The sequence below is a fragment of the Chrysemys picta genome, chromosome 1 (genome assembly GCF_011386835.1).
Source record: "Chrysemys picta bellii isolate R12L10 chromosome 1, ASM1138683v2, whole genome shotgun sequence".
Classification (NCBI taxonomy): domain Eukaryota; kingdom Metazoa; phylum Chordata; order Testudines; family Emydidae; genus Chrysemys; species Chrysemys picta.
Window position 1 is genome coordinate 144,966,614 of NC_088791.1, and position 19,500 is coordinate 144,986,113.

The window sequence follows — 19,500 nt, forward strand, 5'->3', positions numbered from 1 at the left end:
CCTTTAAGCTGAACCTCAAGAGAGCTGTCTTGATGCTTAATTTTTGTAATTGTTTCTTTTAAAATCTAGCAAAAAGCCTAAGTTCCAAATGTATTCCCTTTCTTTTTGGGTTTAATAAAATTTACCTTTTTAGAGAACAGGATTGGATTTTTGTGTCCCTAAAAGGTTTGTGCATATGTTGTTTAATTAGCTGGTGGCAACAGCTGATTTCCTTTGTTTTTTTCTCAGCTCTTCCCAGGAAGGGAAGGGCTTGAGGGTATCCCACAGGAAGGAATTCCCAAGTGTTCCTTCCTGGGCTCTCAAAAGGGGTGGGTTTTTTTTTTATTTTTATTTTTTTGCACTTGGGTGGTGGCAGCATCCAAGGTCAGATAGAAGCTGTGACCTTGAGAGTTTAATACCAGCCTGGAGTGGCCAGTATTAATGTTTAAAATCCTTGTGGGCCCTCACCTTCTGCACTTGAAGTGCCAGAGTGGGGGCCAGCCCTGATATGGTGGCAGAGCAGTGGGATCATTTTGAACCAGAAGCACAGACCTCAGGATTTTAAAAGGACACATTTTTCCTTTTGGCTGCTTGAAAGCCAGGGAGGTTTCTTTTCTTTTCTTTTCTTTTCTTTTCTTTTCTTTTCTTTTCTTTTCTTTTCTTTTCTGTCTGAGGGGGAACAGGCATGCAAAGGGTTTGGCCTGCAAAGCCAGGGATTCCAACAAGCAGTTTATTTATTTTTTTCCTCTAGCTTCATGGCAACGTAAGAGCTAGGCTAGAGTAGGGCAGCCCTGTGCATGAGGTTGAGATCAGGCACCGAAACCTTAGAAAAAACAGTCTTCCCAAAGTGGCGCGCCACGGAGAAGACAGACCCAGAGCAAGCCCAGACATCCAGCTCCATGATGGAAATGAAGGGAGCAGATGGAGGAAATGGGGACTTCCCAGGAGGGAAGAATCAGCACTCCCCCATCCGAGATCCTGGTGCCAGGATGGAGGGATGTTCTTAGCTCAGGCCGAGTTCTAACAGAGGCAGAAAGGAATTTTGTCCTAGAGATGAAGCGTTTGGAAGCGGAGGACAAGCGCTTGGAAGCGGAGGCGAAGCACTGGGAGGCGGAAGGGGAGGAAAGGAGAGAGGCGAAGCACTTTGAAACAAAGCGCTTGGAGTTGGAAGCAGAAAGATCGGCAAAGCGCTTAGAAGCTGAGACCGAGCTGAAGCACTTAGAACTGGAAAGGGCTAAGCTGGATCCACCAGGTAACCCTAAGAGTCCTTCTCCAGGCACCGCTCCTCATTCCAAGAAATTCTCCACATACAAGGTAGGCTATGATACAGAGGCCTTTGAAAATTTTGAAAGGGCCTGCCTTGGGTACAACACCCCTACAGATCAGTTTATGGTGGAACTGAGGCCACAACTCAGTAGACCCTTAGCAGAGGCGGCAGCTGAAATGCCTAAAGAACACATGAATGAATACGAACTTTTTAAACAAAAGGCCAGAATTAAAATGGGGCTAACACCTGAGTATGCCCATTGGCAGTTCAGAGTCCTAAAGTGGAAACCAGACATGGCATTTTCCCGATACGCCTACCACATTGTAAAAAATTGGGATGCCTGGATATCAGGAGCAAATGTTAAATCTCTGGAAGATCTGTGTCTCCTAATACAAATGGAGCAGTTCTTAGAGGGTGTTCCTGAGGAAATAGAAGTCCAAAACGATCATTGAGGTGGGAGAGATCGGAACCAAATGGGTGGAGGTGGTGGAGAAGAAGAAAGCTAGTAGTAGTTGGTGGGGATACCAGAAGGGCAACCTGAGATGACACCCCACCATCAAGGTCAGCCCAAAGCCCCACCTCGCAAGGAGGAGCCCTCCACACAGCCAGAGAGACCCCAGATGCCCTCTTGTCCCACTCTCCAACCACCCACCTCACCCCAGCCCACAGTCAGCTGGGCGATGCTTTAAATGTAATGAGCTGGGGCATGTGAAAGCTAACTGCCCCAAGAGCACCAGCTGACTGCAACTCATCACCCTGGAGTCCCACCCAGAGCCTTCATCCCAGATGACTCGCAAATACCCCCAGAGCAAAGAGAAACTGTGAGTGTGGGAGGGAGGTGGAGATACGTTGGAGCACAGGTGTCGGGTATCCACCAATCCCTGGTGGACCCCAAATTCATCGACCCAGATGCCCAGGTGACGGTGCAACCCTTTAAGGCCAACTCTTTTAACTTGCCTAAAGCCAGGTTACCTGTCCAGTACAAGAGCTGGTCAGGAATATGGACTTTTGCAGTCTATGACGATTATCCCATTACCATGCTGCTGGGAGAAGACTTAGCAAACTATGTGAGGCTAACAAAAAGGCTGAGGATGGTAACCCGCAGCCAGGCTAAATAGGCCTCCACACCTAACTCCATTCCTGAGCCTCCTTCAGGGACCCAGCCAGATGTGGTGAAACCAGACCTCAAACCAGAGTCTGTGGCAGCAGTTGTAGATCCAGTTTCTGGGACCCAGCCAAAACCAGCCCAAGGATTGAAACTGGTGGAGCAATCAGCACCAGAGCCTGTACTTGCAACCCCACCAGAGTCAGGGGAGCCTGCACCAAAGGGTGCCACAGAGCCTGCACCTGCAGCAGCAGCTACATCAGCGCAAGAAACTCAACCGGAGCCTGAAATACAACCCAGTGCACCAGTGGAAAGCGGTTCACAGTTGACGGAGACACCCCCATCACCTGCATCACTTCCAGTGGGACCAAGCCCAAGTTCACAACCCAGCGAGGAACTAATGTCTCCAGCATCAAGGGAGCAGTTCCAGGCAGAGCAGGAAGCAGATGAAAGCCTCAAGGAAGCTTGGACGGCGTCATGATGTGACCCACCGCCTCTCAGCACTTCCAATACGTCCAGGTTTGTTGTAGAAGGAGGAGTCTTATACAAGGAAACCCTTTCTGGTGGGCACAAGGAGGACTGGCATCCTCAGAAACAGTTGGTAGTTCCAACTAAGTATAGGGAAAAGCTCTTGATATTAGCCCATGATCACCCTAGTGGCCATGCTGGGGTGAACAGGACCAAGGACTGTTTGGGAAAGTCATTCCACTGGGAGGGAATGGGCAAGGATGTTTCTACCTATGTCCGGTCTTGTGAGGTGTGCCAGAGGGTGGGAAAGCCCCAAGACCAGGTCAAGGCCCCTCTCCAGCCACTCTCCATAATTGAGGTTTCATTTCAGCATGTAGCTGTGGATATTCTGGGTCCTTTCCCTAAGAAGACACCCAGAGGAAAGCTGTACATACTGACTTTCATAGATTTTGCCACCCGATGGCCGGAAGCAGTAGCTCTAAACAACACCAGGGCTAAAAGCATGAGCCAGGCATTGGCAGACATTTATGCCAGGGTAGGTTGGCCCTTCGACATCCTTATGGATTCGGGAACTAACTTCCTGGCAGGGACCATGAAATCTCTTGGGAAGCTCATGGGGTGAACCACTTGGTTGCCACCCCTTACCACCATCAAACAAATGGCCTAGTGGAAAAGTTTAATGGAACTTTGTGGGCCATAATATGTAAATTTGTGAATGAGCACTTCAATGACTGGGACCTAGTGTTGCAGCAGTTGCTCTTTGCCTACAGGGCTGTATCACATCCCAGTTTGGGATTTTCGCCCTTTAAACTCGTTTATGGCCATGAATTTAAGGGGCCATTACAGTTGGTGAAGCATCAATGGGAGGGGGTTAAATCTTCTCCAGGAACTAACATTTTGGACTTTGTAACCAACCTGCAAAACACCCTCAAGGGCTCTCTAGCCCTTGCTCAAGAAAACCTAGGGAATGCTCAACAAGAGCAAAAGCCCTGGTATGATAAACATGCCAGAGAGCATTCCTTCAGAGTAAGTGACCAAGTCATGGTCCTGAAAGAACTCTGGGCCAATAAGATGGAAGGGTCGTGGGAGGGGCCACTTATGGTCCGAGAGCACCTGGGAGCTGTTAATTACCTCATAGTGTTCCCAGACCCTACCCTAAAACCTAAGGTATACCATGTTAATTCTCTAAAGTCCTTTTATTCCCGAGAAATCAAGGTTCTCCAGTTTACAGCCCAGGAGAGAGATGACGCTGAGTGGCCTGAAGGAGTTTACTATGAAGGGAAAAAGCAACGGTGGCATAGAAGAGGTGAGCCTTTCCATCACCCTTGGGTGTAAGGAGCGACAGCAAATCCAGGAGCTGTACCAGCTTTGCACCAATGTTTTCAGCCACCCCAGGACGGACAGAACAGGCACTCCATTGACACAGGTGATGCTCACCCAATTACAGCCCAACCCTACCGGATGGCTCCGCAAGCTAAAACCGCAATAGAAAGGGAGATCAAGGATATGTTACAGATGGGTGTAAATGCCCCTCTGAGAGTACATGGGCCTCTCCAGTGGTTCTAGTTCCCAAACCAGATGGGGAAATCCTCTTTTGTGTGGACTACCGTAAGCTAAATGCTCACCCAGAAAACTATCCAATGGGGGGAACCTTCTGCACTCCAAGTGCCAGAGTGGGGAATCAGCCCTGACAGGGTGTCTGGGGATGGGGTGCAGTGAGAGTCAGTGGGGTTAGGGTGTCTGGGGGTGCAGTAAGATTCAGTCATCTTTAAAATTCAGAAAAAAAAATCGTAAATTTGACACCCCACTGCTTATGCTTACATCTTGTCCTGTGCCCCTCCTAATATCTACAGCAGTAGGATTTGTTTCTTCTGGATCGTAGGTGGTGTGAAGGAGCATGGATGTACTCCTGTGGATCTCAGGCAGTATAGGTGGTAGTGGGGTGTTATTATATTTGGGCTCCCACTTGTTTCAAACCTAACCCTTTAAACTGAATTGATTTGACAATATTAGTTTAATAATTGTAGTTAATATTTTTGTAACACAAAATTAGTTTTTGATATGTATTTTATTGAAATTAAAAATAAATAAATTAATTTTAATAAACTCTGTTCGATTTAATCTTGGGATTGTGGCCCGCAGTTTCAATGTTGAGTTTATTCAATAAGTTGCTTTTCTTCCTCTAGCAGTATTTTCAGTGAATGGCAGATTTCTTCTCTGGTGTCTGCCTTTTGATTTTTAAAAATAATTATAATTTTGTCTTTAAGTGCAAACAATTTCTCACTAGCCATTACAAGAGAATCTTTAAGTCAAATGGCCACACAACATACTTAGTCTTGGAAGAATTTGATTTTAATTTGTTTATAATTCTGATGGATAATATCAGTGTATATTTTAACTATTTTTTTTAGATTTTTATCAATTTAAATTTTCATAGATGTGTGACATTATGAGTGAGTCAGGCAATTATTTAATGACAATAGACATTAAGATTCAAAAAGTTAACATTTTATAAACTATTATGCAAATGATCAACTTCACATGTCAAAGGATGCACAGTAAAAATTAAATCAACAAATTGTACTTGTCACTGTTCATTCATTAGTCATTAGCCTAATTCAAAAGTTTAAACCACTCAATTTTGACTAAATTCTCAAGCCGCATTTTTCTTATTTTGTCTAGCTTTATATTTCTATTATCAATGGAAATATTTTTACAGCGGTTGTGTGTGTACGGTGAAATCAATGTTTACTGACATTAACCAATAAAAATCAAATCCTTCCAAGTATACAGTTTGAGAGAAAGAAATGGATCAAAGTTTTTCTTTGATTATACAAAAATTATTGCATGGCCTTAGCAATGAAAAAAAAAAATCCTGTAATTTGTTTGACCATTGTGAAGTATTACAATTTCCTACAAAAGTAATATATAAAAAGTAATGTACAGTTTAATTCCTGAACAAACTGACAGTTGCCAACTCACATGTTGTTTTTACTGTACTTTTAAAAGAAACTCAGGTACAAACACATGCATACATTGTGGCAAATTGCCGGCATTATTATGATGGGTCCTGCGCTTTCTTCTCTTGTGGGGGTTCAGGGTACCATTTCTCACCCCTGAACTGGGGTATCAAGTGTCCCACTAGTGTCCCAGAAAAGGGGAATGGAGAGGGAGGGACCGGGGCCCACCCTCTACTCCAGGTCCCAGCCCAGGGGCCCTAGGGATAGCAATAAACCACTTGAACTAGTGATTCCTTCCCCTGGGCTACTTCCCTCTCCAGCCTTTCAGCTTTGGGGCTTCCTGCCCTCTCTCTGCTTGGACAAGGTTTCTCCCAATCCCTTGTGCCTGTGGAGTCCCTCTGCTCTGTACAAGCCAGGTTTCCCTTTACCTAGGGTTTTGGTCTTCTGGCCCGCCACAGCACTTTTCTAAACTCTCCTCTGCTTCCCTCCAAACTGCTCTCCTTCAAATTGCTCTCTGCTCCAACACCAAAACCGTTCTGCTTCAATTCCTCCAGCTGTCTGATTGAAGGAGGGTTTTTTATCAGGTGACTGGCTTCAGGTGCTCTAATTAATCTGTACTAGCCTCTCTTCCTTCTACAGGGAATAAGGCTCTCATCATCCTGAGGCTTACATATCTCCTATCTATCATTCTCCTGCTGCCCTCTGGCCATGCTATATCACATATCCTCCCTCCTCGCTCAACACCATGGGGTTGGGCTACTTGGGACGAGAAGCAGTGTTGTCGTGACAGGCCATCAGCATTGCCATGTTGGCTTCCGGCCCTATGCTGTACCCGGAAATGGAAGGGTTGCAAGGATAGGAACCATCTAGTCACTCTCACATTCTTCTCCTTGTTTCTGTGCATCCACTGGAGCAGGGTGTGGTCTGTCACAAGGGTAAACCGCCGCCCCAGTAGGTAGTAGCTGAGAGTCTCCATGGCCCATTTTACCGCCAGACTTTCCTTTTCAACAACGGCGTACTTTTGTTCCCTGGGGAGGAGTTTCCGGCTGAGGTACAGGATCGGGTGTTCCTCCTCCCCTCCCATCTGCAAAAGGACGGCTCCTAGTCCTACCTCCGAGGCATCTGTTTGTAGGACGAATTCCTTCTCGAAGTCTGGGGCTATGAGCACTGGATGACAGCAAAGGGCTGTCCTTAAATCTGCGAATGCTCCTTCCGCCGCATCAGTCCACTTTACTATCTCGGGGCCCCGAGCTTTTATCAGGTCCATCAACGGCCCTGCTCTTGTGGCGAAATGAGGGATGAATCTTTGATAGTACCCTACTATCCCTAGAAATGCTCTGACCTGCTTTTTGCAGACTGGTCGAGGCCAACCCCGTATTGCCTCCACTTTGTTCCATTGGGGTTTCCCAAGCCTCTCCCTACTACATACCCGAGGTATCAGGCCTCAGCTAGTCCTATCACGCACTTGGGAGGGTTGGCAGTGAGGCCGGCCTTCTGAAGGGCATCTAGCACCGCTTCTACTTTTCCTAGGTGTGTTTCCCAGTCAGGGTTATAGATGACTATGTCGTCTAAATAGGCGGCGGCATACTTGGTATGGTGTCGCAGCAATTTGTCCATAAGTCATTGGAATGTTACAAGGGCCCTGTAGTTGGTTTGGGCCGAGGTTCGGCCCTCAGCGGGGCTGTGGGGTGTCCCACCGCCTCGCTCTGGTCCGGCGGTAGTCGGGGCAACAGGCACACAGTTAGGGGCTCAGGCCCGTAAGCAGGGGCTGAGTCCAGAGGTCCGAAACCCAGGCCCTTGAGCAAGGGCTGAGGCAAAGTCTATAGCAGCCCAGGCCCTAAGTCAGGGCGGGTAGCAAGCAAACAGTCTGTCAGAGACCCAGGCCCTTAAGCTGGGGCTGGGTCAGTTTGTGATAGCCCAGGCCCCAGGTCAGGGCGGGGCAGCAAGCAAACAGTTAGTCAGGTACCCAAGCCTTTAAGCAGGGTCTGGGTCAATTTGTGGCAGCCCCCAGCCTCTCTAGGCCAGGGAAAAAGGGGGGAGTCTGCCACCCAAGGAGTGGGTGGCAGGGGGGACGCAGGCCCTCCCACTCCACTGCGTCCCAGCCCGGGGCCCTAGCAGCGACGGAAACTCGCTGCTGTCAGTGGGGATCCTGGCTGCAACACACTGACATCGGCTCTGGCAGTGCAGCAACCAGACTGGGGTCGGCTGCCCCCGGGCTACTTCCACACTCCCCCTCGTATGGTACCTGGGCCGTCTTGCTGTCGTCGGTGCTCTCCACCAGCATTGGCTCCTCTGGGTAGGTGGCGAAGGGCAGGCTCGGCCAGTCCTCCTCAGGGTACCTGGCACGGGGCAGGCTTGGCCAGTCCTCCTCGGGGTACCTGGCAAGAGGTAGGCTCGACCGGCCCGGTGATTCAGCAGGCTGATCGCGGCCTGCGGCTGTTTCCCAAGCGGGAGGTCGGCCCCGGACGTCTGCTCTCTCAGCCAGCCTGGGCTCCACTGAGCTCTGCAGGTGAGCTTTTATACTTCTGGGTCGGGGCCGTGACCTCGGAGGGGCGGGCGCCAGACCCGGTGGTCACAGGCCCATTTCACCGCTAGGTGATTTTTCACTCCTTCTCTATCACCGCATAGTGTCTTTCTCATGGGAATAATTTTTGGCTGAGATATATAACGGGGTGCTCCTCCCCATCCACCTCCTGAGACAGGATCGCCCCAGTCCTACCTCCAAGGCATCGGTCTGGAGAACGAATCCCTGGTCAAAGTCGGGGCTATACAGGACGGGTTCACGGCAGAGACAGTCTTTGAGGGCCCGGAAGGCGCTGTGAAACTCCGGGGTCCATTCCACCCATCTGGGACTGGTTTTGGTGAGGAGCTCTGTTAAGGGGACTGCAATGGAGGCAAAATTGGGGATAAACCTCCGGTAATAGCCAGTCCCAGAAATTGGCCTACATGGTCCTTCGTAGTGGGTGGTGGGCATGCTGCTAGGGCTTGAACCTTTCCGACAAGTGGCTTCACTTGTCCTCCTCCAATCGTGTAGCCTAGGTAGGTGGTCTCCTGCCACCCGATACGGCATTTCTTTGGGTTGGCGGTTAACCCGGCGGCTCGTAGGGACCTCAGGACAGCCGCTACCCGCTCCAGGTGGCTTTCCCATTGGTCACTATAAATGACTACATCGTCCAGGTATGCGGCCGCGTATTCCCGATGAGGAAGCAGGAGGTGGTCCATGAGCCGCTGGAACGTCACGGGGGCATCCGGGTGAATTGGTAGAGGCCCGAGGTGGTGGCGAAAGCAGTTTTATCCTGTGACGTGGGGTCGAGGGGAATCTGCCAATACCCTTTGCTTAGGTCAAGGTTGTGAGGAAGCGGGCCTTGCCTAAACGGTCCAGCAGCTCATCTACCCGAGGCATGGGGTAGGCGTCGAACTTTGAGATGGAATTAACCCGGTGGAAATCGATGCAAAAGCACTGTGTGCCGTCCGGTTTAGGAACCAGGACTACTGGGCTGCGCTACTCGCTTTGGGACGGTTCAATGACGCCCAGCTCTAGCATCACTCAGACTTCCTCCTCGACGACCTGCCGCATACGATATGGAAGGGGTCTCGTTGACTCTCGGATCACCACCCCCGGCTCCGTCTGAATGTTATGGTACACGAGGGTTGCGTAGCCCAGCTGGGTGGTGAACGTCCCACGGAACGCCTGCAAGAGGCACCCGGTCTGTTTCCGTTGCTCCACAGTCAAGGACTCTCCGAGCTGCGGTGTGCTGACGTCCTCGGTCGGTGTAACCCGAGGCCCCAACTCGGGCTCTGGTGGACAGGGATTAATCAAGAGGCCTTCCCGTTCCCGCCAGGGTTTCAGGAGGTTGACGTGATATCGCTGGGCTTTTTTCCGGCGGTCAGGCTGGTTGATCTCATAGATGACCGGCCCAATCTTCCGGATCACCTCATATGGCCCCTGCCACCGCGCCAGTAGTTTGGACTCACTGGAGGGTAAGAGAAGGAGAACCCGGTCACCAGGCTGGAACTCGCGGACTCGGGCCTCGCGGTTATATGTTTGGGCCTGAGCTTCCTGCGCGGCCTTCAGATTCTCTCGAGCGAGAGTTCCGGCTTGTGCTAGGCGTCCCTGCAGCTGGAGGACATACTGGAGAAGGCACTGAGTGGGTGACGGGGCTTGTTCCCAGGTCTCTCTCATGAGATCCAGCAGTCCCCTCGGACGACGGCCGTATAACAGCTCGAAGGGAGAGAATTTGGTGGAGGCTTGGGGTACCTCACGGACGGCCAGGAGCAATGGTGGGATCAACTGGTCCCATCGGCGCAGGTCCTCAGGGGAGAACTTGCGCAGCATGTTTTTCTGGGTGCGGTTGAACCGCTCGACTAGGCCGTTGGTTTGCGGGTGGTACACAGAGGTGCGCAGCTGCTTAATCCAAAGAAGTCTGCAGACCTGCCGCAGCAACCGGGAGGTGAAGTTGGTACCCCGGTCGGTGAGGATCTCCCGGGGCAGGCCCATGCGGGCAAAGACCTTGATGAGTTCGTCAGCAATGCTCCTTGCGGTGATGCTCTGGAGCGGGACGGCCTTGGGAAAACGGGTTGTGTAGTCCACTATGACCAGGATGTACAAAAACCTGGCCCGGCTCCGCGGGAGGGGTCCCACCAAGTCCATGGCCACCTGCTCGAACGGGGTCTCCATAATGGGCATGGGGACTAGTGGGGCCAGAGCCGTCTGTGGGGGAGCAGCAAGCTGGCACTCCGGGCAGGCGCTACAATAGTTTCGCACCTCCTGGTGCACTCCAGGCCAGAAGAACTGGGACAGAATCCGTGTGAGGGTTTTCTCTTGACCCAGGTGCCCGGCCGCGGGGATATCGTGGGCGAGCTTCATCACCGCTCGTCGGTGGCACTGGGGCACCATCAGTTGTCTCTGGACCTCCCCAGTGCGGGAATCTCGGTTGACCCGATAGAGACGGTCATGCAGTAGCTCGAACCGGGGCCACCCCTTGGCTCGGGCGGGATCAATCAGCGCATCGTCTACCGCGGCCAACTGTTCATAGGCCCTGCTCAGGGTGGGATCCTCCCTCTGGTCTCGGCAAAAGTCCGTAGCGATCTGAGGGTCGTCTGTCAGCATTAGTGGGAGGTCTTTAGGCCCTCCTTCCTGGCTCCAATGTCCCGCCTCTTCAGTCTCCTCAAGGGGGTCCTTGCGGCAATCTCCTTCCAAGGCGGGGGTGATATTGGGGCTCTCCTGCGCATGGGAGCCTAGGACGCCCGGGGACTCTGGCCAGTCCCGCCCCAAGATCATGGGGTAAGTGAGTCGCAGGGCCAGGCCCACCACCATGGTCTGCGTGACCCCGTCAACGGTCAGTGGGACTTGGGCACTGGCGTAAGGTTGAATGTCCCCATGGATGCATTGCAGGAGAATGTTCCCCAGCTGGGGGTCTTCGGGGAAGCCCAGGCTTTGGCGGACTAGGGTTTGTCCACAGCCCGAGTCAACCAGGGCTCGGGTCTGGCAATCCCCAACAACGACGGGCACGGTGACCTTGGCGGCCTGCAGGGGTCGGGCACAGTTCTCCCCGGTGCACACGTGCCCAAAGCTGCAGTCCATCTCGGTGCAGTCGTGTTGGAGATGCCCATGTTTCCCACAGGAGAAACAGGGCCCGATTTCTGGTCGCCCAGGTCGGGCTGAGCCCCGCACTTGGTTCCTAGGGGGACTCCGTGAGCCACGGCCAGTCCCGCTCTCGGGGCCCACGGGGGCAGGCAGAGGGGGACCCTCGGGACGTCAATACCGGGGCTCCTGACTCTCCGGGGGATTCCGTGGTTCGACTCGGGGGTTCGCCCGTCTCTCGGGGTTGGGGCGATCAAGCCCTGGAGGGTGGCCCTGCATACTCGGCCCCACCGGGGTTTCCGCCACCAGGAAGTCCTCCATGAGGGCAACGGCAGCCGCTACAGTGGGAGGCCGGTGGCGGAGGACCCAAGCCCTCCCCCGGGACGGGAGGATATGAATGAACTGTTCCAACAGAACTTGCTCGGTGAGCTCCTCGGGGTTCCGCCTCTCGGGTTGTAGCCACCGCCGACACAGGTCCCTCAGCTCCTGGGCCACCAACCGAGGCTGGGCGCCCGGGGTGTAGGACAGAGCCCGGAACTGCTGCTGGAAGGTTTCGGGGCTGATGTCTAAGGCGTCTAAAATTGCCGCCTTTACCCTGGTATAATCTCTGGCCTCCTCCACAGATAAACCCCGGTAGACGGTTTGCGCCGTCCCCGTCAGGTATGGTGCCAGGAGGGTGGCCCTCTGGTCTGGCGCCCACGCAGCAACGTGCGCGACTCTTTTGAAGGTCACCAGAAAGGCTTCGGGGTCATTCTGGGGTCCCATTTTGGTCAGTCTTACAGGCAGGGTGAATCGGGGAGCCCCGTCCGGATCTCCCGGCTTAGGCCCCGCGGGCCGGGGCCGGGCCGTTGCCAACTGCTGTAAGCATTGTTGCTGGAACTCCCGGTTTTGCACCATCAGGTCCTGTATCAGCTGCTGCTGTTGGGCTCCCAGCTGCTGGACAAGCTGCTGGTGCTGTTGGAGCTGGGCGGCCTGCTGTCCCTCCTGGCTCTCCGTCAGGAGCGTGAAGAGCTTGGTTATATCCATGTCTTCTGTGGGGGACTGCTCCCCCCCAGACCCCTTCTCACATGGGTCAAGGGCTCGTGCCCACATTTCTGGGCAAGAGGTCCCCACTTCTGTTACCACGTGTAGTAGGTTTGGTCCGAGGTTCAGCCCTCAGCGGGGCTGTGGGGTGTCCCACCGCCTCGCTCTGGTCCGGCGGTAGTCCGGGGCAACAGGCACACAGTTAGGGGCTCAGGCCCGTAAGCAGGGGCTGAGTCCAGAGGTCTGAAACCCAGGCCCTTGAGCAAGGGTTGAGGCAAAGTCTATAGCAGCCCAGGTCCTAAGTCAGGGCGGGGCAGCAAGCAACTAGTCTGTCAGAGGCCCAGGCCTTTAAGCAGGGGCTGGGTCAATATGTGGCAGCCCTCAGCCTCTCTAGGCCAGGGAAAAAGGGGGGAGTCTGCCAGCCAATGAGCGGGTGGCAGGGGGGACGCAGGCCCTCCCACTCCACTGCGTCCCAGCCCGGGGCCCTAGCAGCGACGGAAACTCACTGCTGTCAGTGGGGATCCTGGCTGCAACACACTGACATCGGCTCTGGCAGTGCAGCAACCAGACTGGGGTCGGCTGCCCCCGGGCTACTTCCACACTCCCCCTCGTATGGTACCTGGGCTGTCTTGCTGTCGTCAGTGCTCTCCACCAGCATTGGCTCCTCTGGGTAGGTGGCGAAGGGCAGGCTCGGCTCATCCTTGGGGTAGCTGGCACGGGGCAGGCTTGGCTCCTCCTTGGGGTAGCTGGCACGGGGCAGGCTTGGCCAGTCCTCCTCGGGGTACCTGGCACGGGGCAGGCTTGGCCAGTCCTCCTCGGGGTACCTGGCAAGAGGTAGGCTCGACTGGCCCGGTGACTCAGCAGGCCGGTTGCGGCCTGTGGCTGTTTCCCAAGCGGGAGCTCGGCCCCGGACGTCTGCTCTCTCTGCCAGCCTGGGCTCCACTGAGCTCTGCAGGTGAGCTTTTATATTTCCGGTTCGGGGCCATGACCTCGGAGGGGAGGGCGCAGGACCCGGTGGCTCCGCCCACGTTGGGATTAGGGGAGGTTTGGCCCTCAGCAGGGCTGTGGGGTGTCCCACCGCCTTGCTACAGGCCCCATGGAGTCCGAAAGGGAGGACAATGTATTGGAACAGGCCATCGGGTGTAGAGAAGGCAGTCTTCTCCTTGGTGTCCTTGGCCAGCGGAATTTGCCAATATCCTTTGGTCAGGTCCAGCGTGGTTAGGTATCGGGCCTTGCCTAACTGATCAACTAGCTCGTCGATGCGTGGTATCGGATAGGCATAGAATTGAGATACTTCATTCAACTTTCGAAAGTCGTTGCAAAACCTCAGGGTGCTGTCAGGCTTGGGGACTAGAACGATAGGGCTGGACCACTGGCTGTGGGATTCTTCAATAACCCTGAGTTCCAGCATCTTCTTCACTTCCGTCCTAATTTCTTAACTTTTAGCTTCTGGTATTCGGTATGGTCTTATCGTCACTCTTCCTCCGGGACTGGTGACGATATGATGTTGGACCAGTGTCGTCGCCCTGGCTGTGTACAGAACACGTCTTGGTTCCGTTGGATCATATCAATGACCTCTGTTCGTTGTTCTGGGTTTAATTCAGGGGATATCCTCACCTGCCCCTGTGGGTCATCTGTCTGGGGTGGAGCTCCCTGAATGACCAGGCACGTCTCTCGGTCACGCCAGGGCTTCAGTAAGTTGACATGGTAGATCTGCTCTGGCCTTCGGCGGTCTGGTTGTCTGACCTTATAATCCACCTCCCCAATGGCTTCCACTATCTCATATGGCCCATGCCAGCTGGCCAGGAGTTTGCTTTCTGCTGTCAGCACTAGCACCATCATCCGTTCTCACGGCTGAAATCTCTGTACTTTCGCCCGGCAGTTGGAATATGTCCGCTGGGCCTCTTGTGCTTTTTCCAAATGTTTTTGTACTATGGGGGTCACTCAAGCTATTCGCTCTCTCCTCTGTGTCATGTGCTCAATGACATTCTTTCCTGGGTGGGTTGTTCTTCCCAATCCTCCTTGGCGATATCTACTATTCCGCGTGGGTGGCGTCCGTATAGTAGCTCAAAGGGAAAGAAACCTGTGGACGCCTGGGGAACTTCCTATATTGCAAACATTAGGTATGGTAGAAGTGTATCCCAGTCTTTTCCGTCCTGTGCTACCACCTTCCAGATCATACTTTTAAGGGTACGGTTAAACCGCTTGACCAGTCCATCTGTTTGTGGATGGTAGACTGAGGTCCGTAGGGCCTGGATGCAGAGCAGGGTACATAAGTCCTTCATTAATTTTGACATGAAGGGGGTTCCTTAGTCAGTCAGAATCTCCTTAGGGATGCCCACTCTGGCAAAAACCTGGAGTAGTTCTTTTGCTATTGCCTTGGATGTGGGGTTTCTTAAAGGAATGGCTTCTGGGTACCGTGTAGCGTAGTCAAGGATGACTAGTACATTTTGGTGGCCCATTGCCGATCTTTCTAGTGGGCCCACTAGATCCATGGCTATCCTCTCGAAAGGGACTTCAATAATAGGCAAAGGTACTAACCGGGTCCGCAAGTGAGGACCCCATTGTCAACACACCCGTTCTATGACGATTCCCCATTTACAATTACATTTTGAGACCTAACAATTAGCCAGTTTTTAATCCATTTAATGTGTGCCACATTTTATAGTGTTTTATATTTTTATCAAAATGTCATGCAGTACCAAGTCAAATGCCTTAGAGAAGTCTAAATATATTATGTCGCCACTATTACCTTTATCAGCTAAACTTGTACTCTTATGAAAAAAAGTTTGACAGGATCTATTTTCCATAAACACATATTGCTTTGCCTTAATTATCTACACCTCCTTTAATTCTTTATTAATCGAGTCCTGTATCAGCCTCTCCATTATTTAGCCTACGATCAATGTCAGACTGACAGGCCTGTAATTACCTGGCTCATCCCGTTTACTCTTTCTAAAAATTGACACAACATTAGCTTTCTTCCAGTCTCCTGGAACATCCTCAGTGCTCCAAGAGTTACTGAAAATCAACATGGCTGTATCTGCCTGGCAGAATAGTGAAGCTGACTGTTGAAGAGAAAATTTGCCATACTGGTGTGATGCTGGCAGACCAGGTTATGTGAGAGTGTATTCAGGTCAATTCACTTGTGTATTAATGTAGCTCATAGAGATTAGTGTTTTGGGTGTTTAAACTTTATAAAACTATTTTTAACTTTTAACTGGTTAAAAGATAGGAAACAAAGGGTTGGGATAAATGGTCAGTTTTCAGAATGGAGAGAGATAAATGGTGTCCTCCAGAGGTCTGAACTGGGACCATTGTCTTCAACATATCCATAAATGATCTTGAAAAATGGGTAAACAGAGAGGTGTTGATGATAAAAAACTACTCAAGATAGTTAAGTCCAAAGCAGACTGAGAAGAGTTACATTGGGGTTCTCACAAAACTGGGTGACTGGGCAACAAAATGGCAGATGAAATTCAATGTTGATAAATGCAAAGTAATGCACATTGGAAAACATAATACCAACTCTACATAAAAAATTATGGGGTCTAAATTAGCTGTTACCACTCAAGAAAGATCTTGGTGTTGTTGTGGATAGTTCTCTGAAAAGATCCACTCAGCGTGCAGTAGCAGTTAAAGTGAACAATGTTGGGAATCATTAAGGAAGGGATAGATAATAAGACAGAAAATATCATATTGCCTCTATATAAATCCATGAGTGGGGTGGGCTGGAGTGGAGTGGGATAGCTCAGTGGTTTGAGCATTGGCCTGCTAAACCCAGGGTTGTGAGTTCAATCCTTGAGGGGGCCATTTAGGGATCTGGGTCAAAAATCTGTCTGGGGATTGGTCCTGCTTTGAGCAGAGGGTTGGACTAGATGACCTCCTGAGGTCCTTTCTAACCCTGATATTCTATGAGATACCCACATGTTGAAAAGTGTGTGCAGATCTGATCGCCCCATCTCAAAAAAAAAAAAAAAAAGCTATATTGGACTTGGAAAAGGTTCAGAAAAGGGCAACAAAAATGGTTAGGGGTATGGAATGGCTTCCATATGAGGAGAGATTAATAGGATTGGGATTTTTCATCTTGGAAAAGAGATGATTAAGGGGGGATATGATAGAGATCTAATAAATCATGACAGGTGTGGAGAAAGTAAATATTGAACTGTTATTTACTCCTTCTCATAATACAAGAACTAGGAGGTCACCAAATGAAATTAATAGGAAGCAGCTTTAAAAGGAAGTATTTTTTCACACAATGCACAGTCAACCTGTGGAACTCTTTGCCAGAGGATGTTGTGAAGACCAAGACTACAGGGTTCAAAAAAGAACTAGATAAATTCATGGAGGGTAGGTCCATCAATGGCTATTAGCCAGGATGGACAGGAATGGTGTCCCTAGGCTCTGTTTGCCAGAAGCTGGGAATGGGTGACAGGGGATGGATCATTTGATGATTACCTGTTCTGTTCATTCCCTCTGGGCACCTGGCATTGGCCATTGTCGGAAGACAGGATACTTGGCTAGATGGACCTTTGGTCTGACCCAGTATGGCTGTTCTTATATTCTTCTGTAACTAATGGGTTATTACATGCATTGTTTTTGCGTATCTGTGTCCCATCATAATGTGATAGCAAACATTTACATTGTAAATATCCCTGTAACGAAGTAACTCATCAGACATCAAAGAAGTCTTGTGGCATGCTAATGAAGGACTTTATCAAAAAAGGTGCTAATTACAAAGCAAATGGTTATTGTGGTGATGACCTGAGTCAGGGGTGCTGGAACAGGAGGGACCAAGGGGCCATGTCCCCCCCCCCGACTTTTAAAAGTGGGAGGGCCAGGCCTGCTCACTTTTAAACATGTCTGTAGTTTGGGGGCCAGGGTGCTTGCCCCCCCAAACTGCAAGCGTCGGGCAGGTGCAGAGCGGCACAGGCAGGGGCTGCGCTTTGCAGCAGGAGAGCTGATCAGTTCCTCCGCAACAAAGCACCTGCCCTGCCCACGATGCCAGCCTCTTCCCAGTGCCAATCCCTCTCAGTGGCCCCACCCCTGCTCCTCCTCTTCCCTCTGAGGCCCCACCCCCTGGCCAGGCTGGAAGCTGGAGCCAGGCCACCGCCCAGAGAGCCTGGGCTACTGTGGGGAGCCCAAGACTCTCCACCTGCCCTGGGTGATGTGCCCCAGAGTGCAGGGACATGGGCTGGGTGCTGCTCTTGGGTGTTTCAGCTTATATACAGAGCTTGGAGAAACTATTACAGAGAGCCAGCATGAGGGGAGCAGTGACTGCAGAGCAAATGGACCGGACTAGAGTGGCACAAATTGTGAGGGGAGCTCAATATCAACATCCAATTCTACTCCACCTTCGGTTAAGAGAACGACAGGAAAATCTGCCAAGTTATTCTCAGCTAATAAAAGAGGTCTGAGAGGAGGAGGAAAGGCAAGCAGCCAGTAAGCTCTGTGAAGCCCAGTCCTCTAAGCCTGTTGGCACAGTACTCACACGACCACCCAAGGCACTGATAGTGAACAGCAAAGAGGAACTGGCCCAACAGATGCAAGACCTGATGAATGCAAGACCTGTCTGAACTACCGAGTACCATCTGTCCAGCCAGGACACAAAAGGAGCGCCCGGCTGCAGTCGTCCAGAAGACCAGGTTTAGAGCCACAGCCCCAACGGGGTGATAAGGGAGAGGACGGTCTTTCTCCTGCTAAAGGAAGGACACACAGCGGCGAGGTGTCGGAATGAATTAAACCCCAGACTAGTGTACCAAAAGCTGAGGATCACCTGGGGAAAGTTGGGAAATGGCCATAGGGTTTGGGAAGGGAGCCCCCTAGGCCCTCAGGATTTTAAGGCTCCCCTGGAAGAGACTGTCCAGCTGGAATCCACAAGGACTGATAGGGCCTCGAGCAGAGGTCATTCTACCAACAAATGCTTAGGCACCTGCCTATACAGCCACTGACCGGCCTTGGCCTGTGTGGCCTCAGCATGGATGACTACCCCTACCAAGGATATGTCATAGTGCACCTGCAATTTCCAGAGGAGTTTGCTGGGGTAAGAGAAGAGGTAGACACTGCGCCTTAATATGCCCCGACCCTAAAGGAATCTCTGATGTGTCTGTGCTGATAGGGATCAACTCCAGTCTCTTCAAGGTACTCGCAAATTACTGTAGGCGATGGGCTAGGGACCAATACCTGAACATCCTGATGATCCATACGCTTTGTGCTGAAGCCTATTGAAGAACTGAGAGCACTAAAAGGGTGTCTGAGCTACGAATGGGAGCATTGAGGTACACGGGCACAACTCCCTTAGTAGTGCCTGCAAGGATGGAGCGTGAAGTGCTTGTCATGAGCACCTGTCTGAAAGGCAGTAAAGGGGCATGTACTGGAGCAGACTCACCCCTGCGGCACCTCCTGCTGTGACTTCCGGGAATTAGCTCATTCCAGCTCCAGAGCGCCCTCTGCAGGCCGGTGATCCTCCTGTCCTCTGGCCCCTGTGTCCCTCCCTGGAACCCGGTGCCCTTTTACCTGCGGTGCTGCCCCCTGGCAGTAACCCCTCAGTCTTAGGGTCTCCCCTCCCTGGGGAACCCCCACCCACTATTCCCACCTCACCTCAGTATAAGGCTACTGCCAGTCATCTTCTAGCCCCATGCCCTGGAGCAGACTGCAGTATCAGCCTACTCATCACTGGCAAGGAGGGTTTGGACCTGCTGCCTTGGCCTACCCCTGGGCTGCCCTCTGCAACCCCTAGTATCCCTTGGCCTTCTGCTAGGCCGCAGCCTGGGGCTTTCCAGGCTGGAGCTCCCCAGCTCCTCAGCCTGTCCCCAGCCCTGCTCCACTCAGGTACTCTGTCTCCCTGTAGCCAGGTCCTTCTCTCCCTGAACGCAGAGAGAGACTGCTAAGCTCCTGGCTCCCAGCCTCTTTATACAGGCCAGCTGGGGCCTGATTGGGGCGTGACCCAGCTGCGGCCGCTTCCCCAATCAGCCCAGCTTTTACCCCTGCAGCCCCCTCCAGGGCTGATTTCAAGCCCTTCAGGGCAGGAGTGGGTGTCCATCCCGATACACGGCATTAGCAATGGTAGAGCAGCTAGCTGAAGGAGAGCTCCCTGAAGGAGTGCTGATCCTCA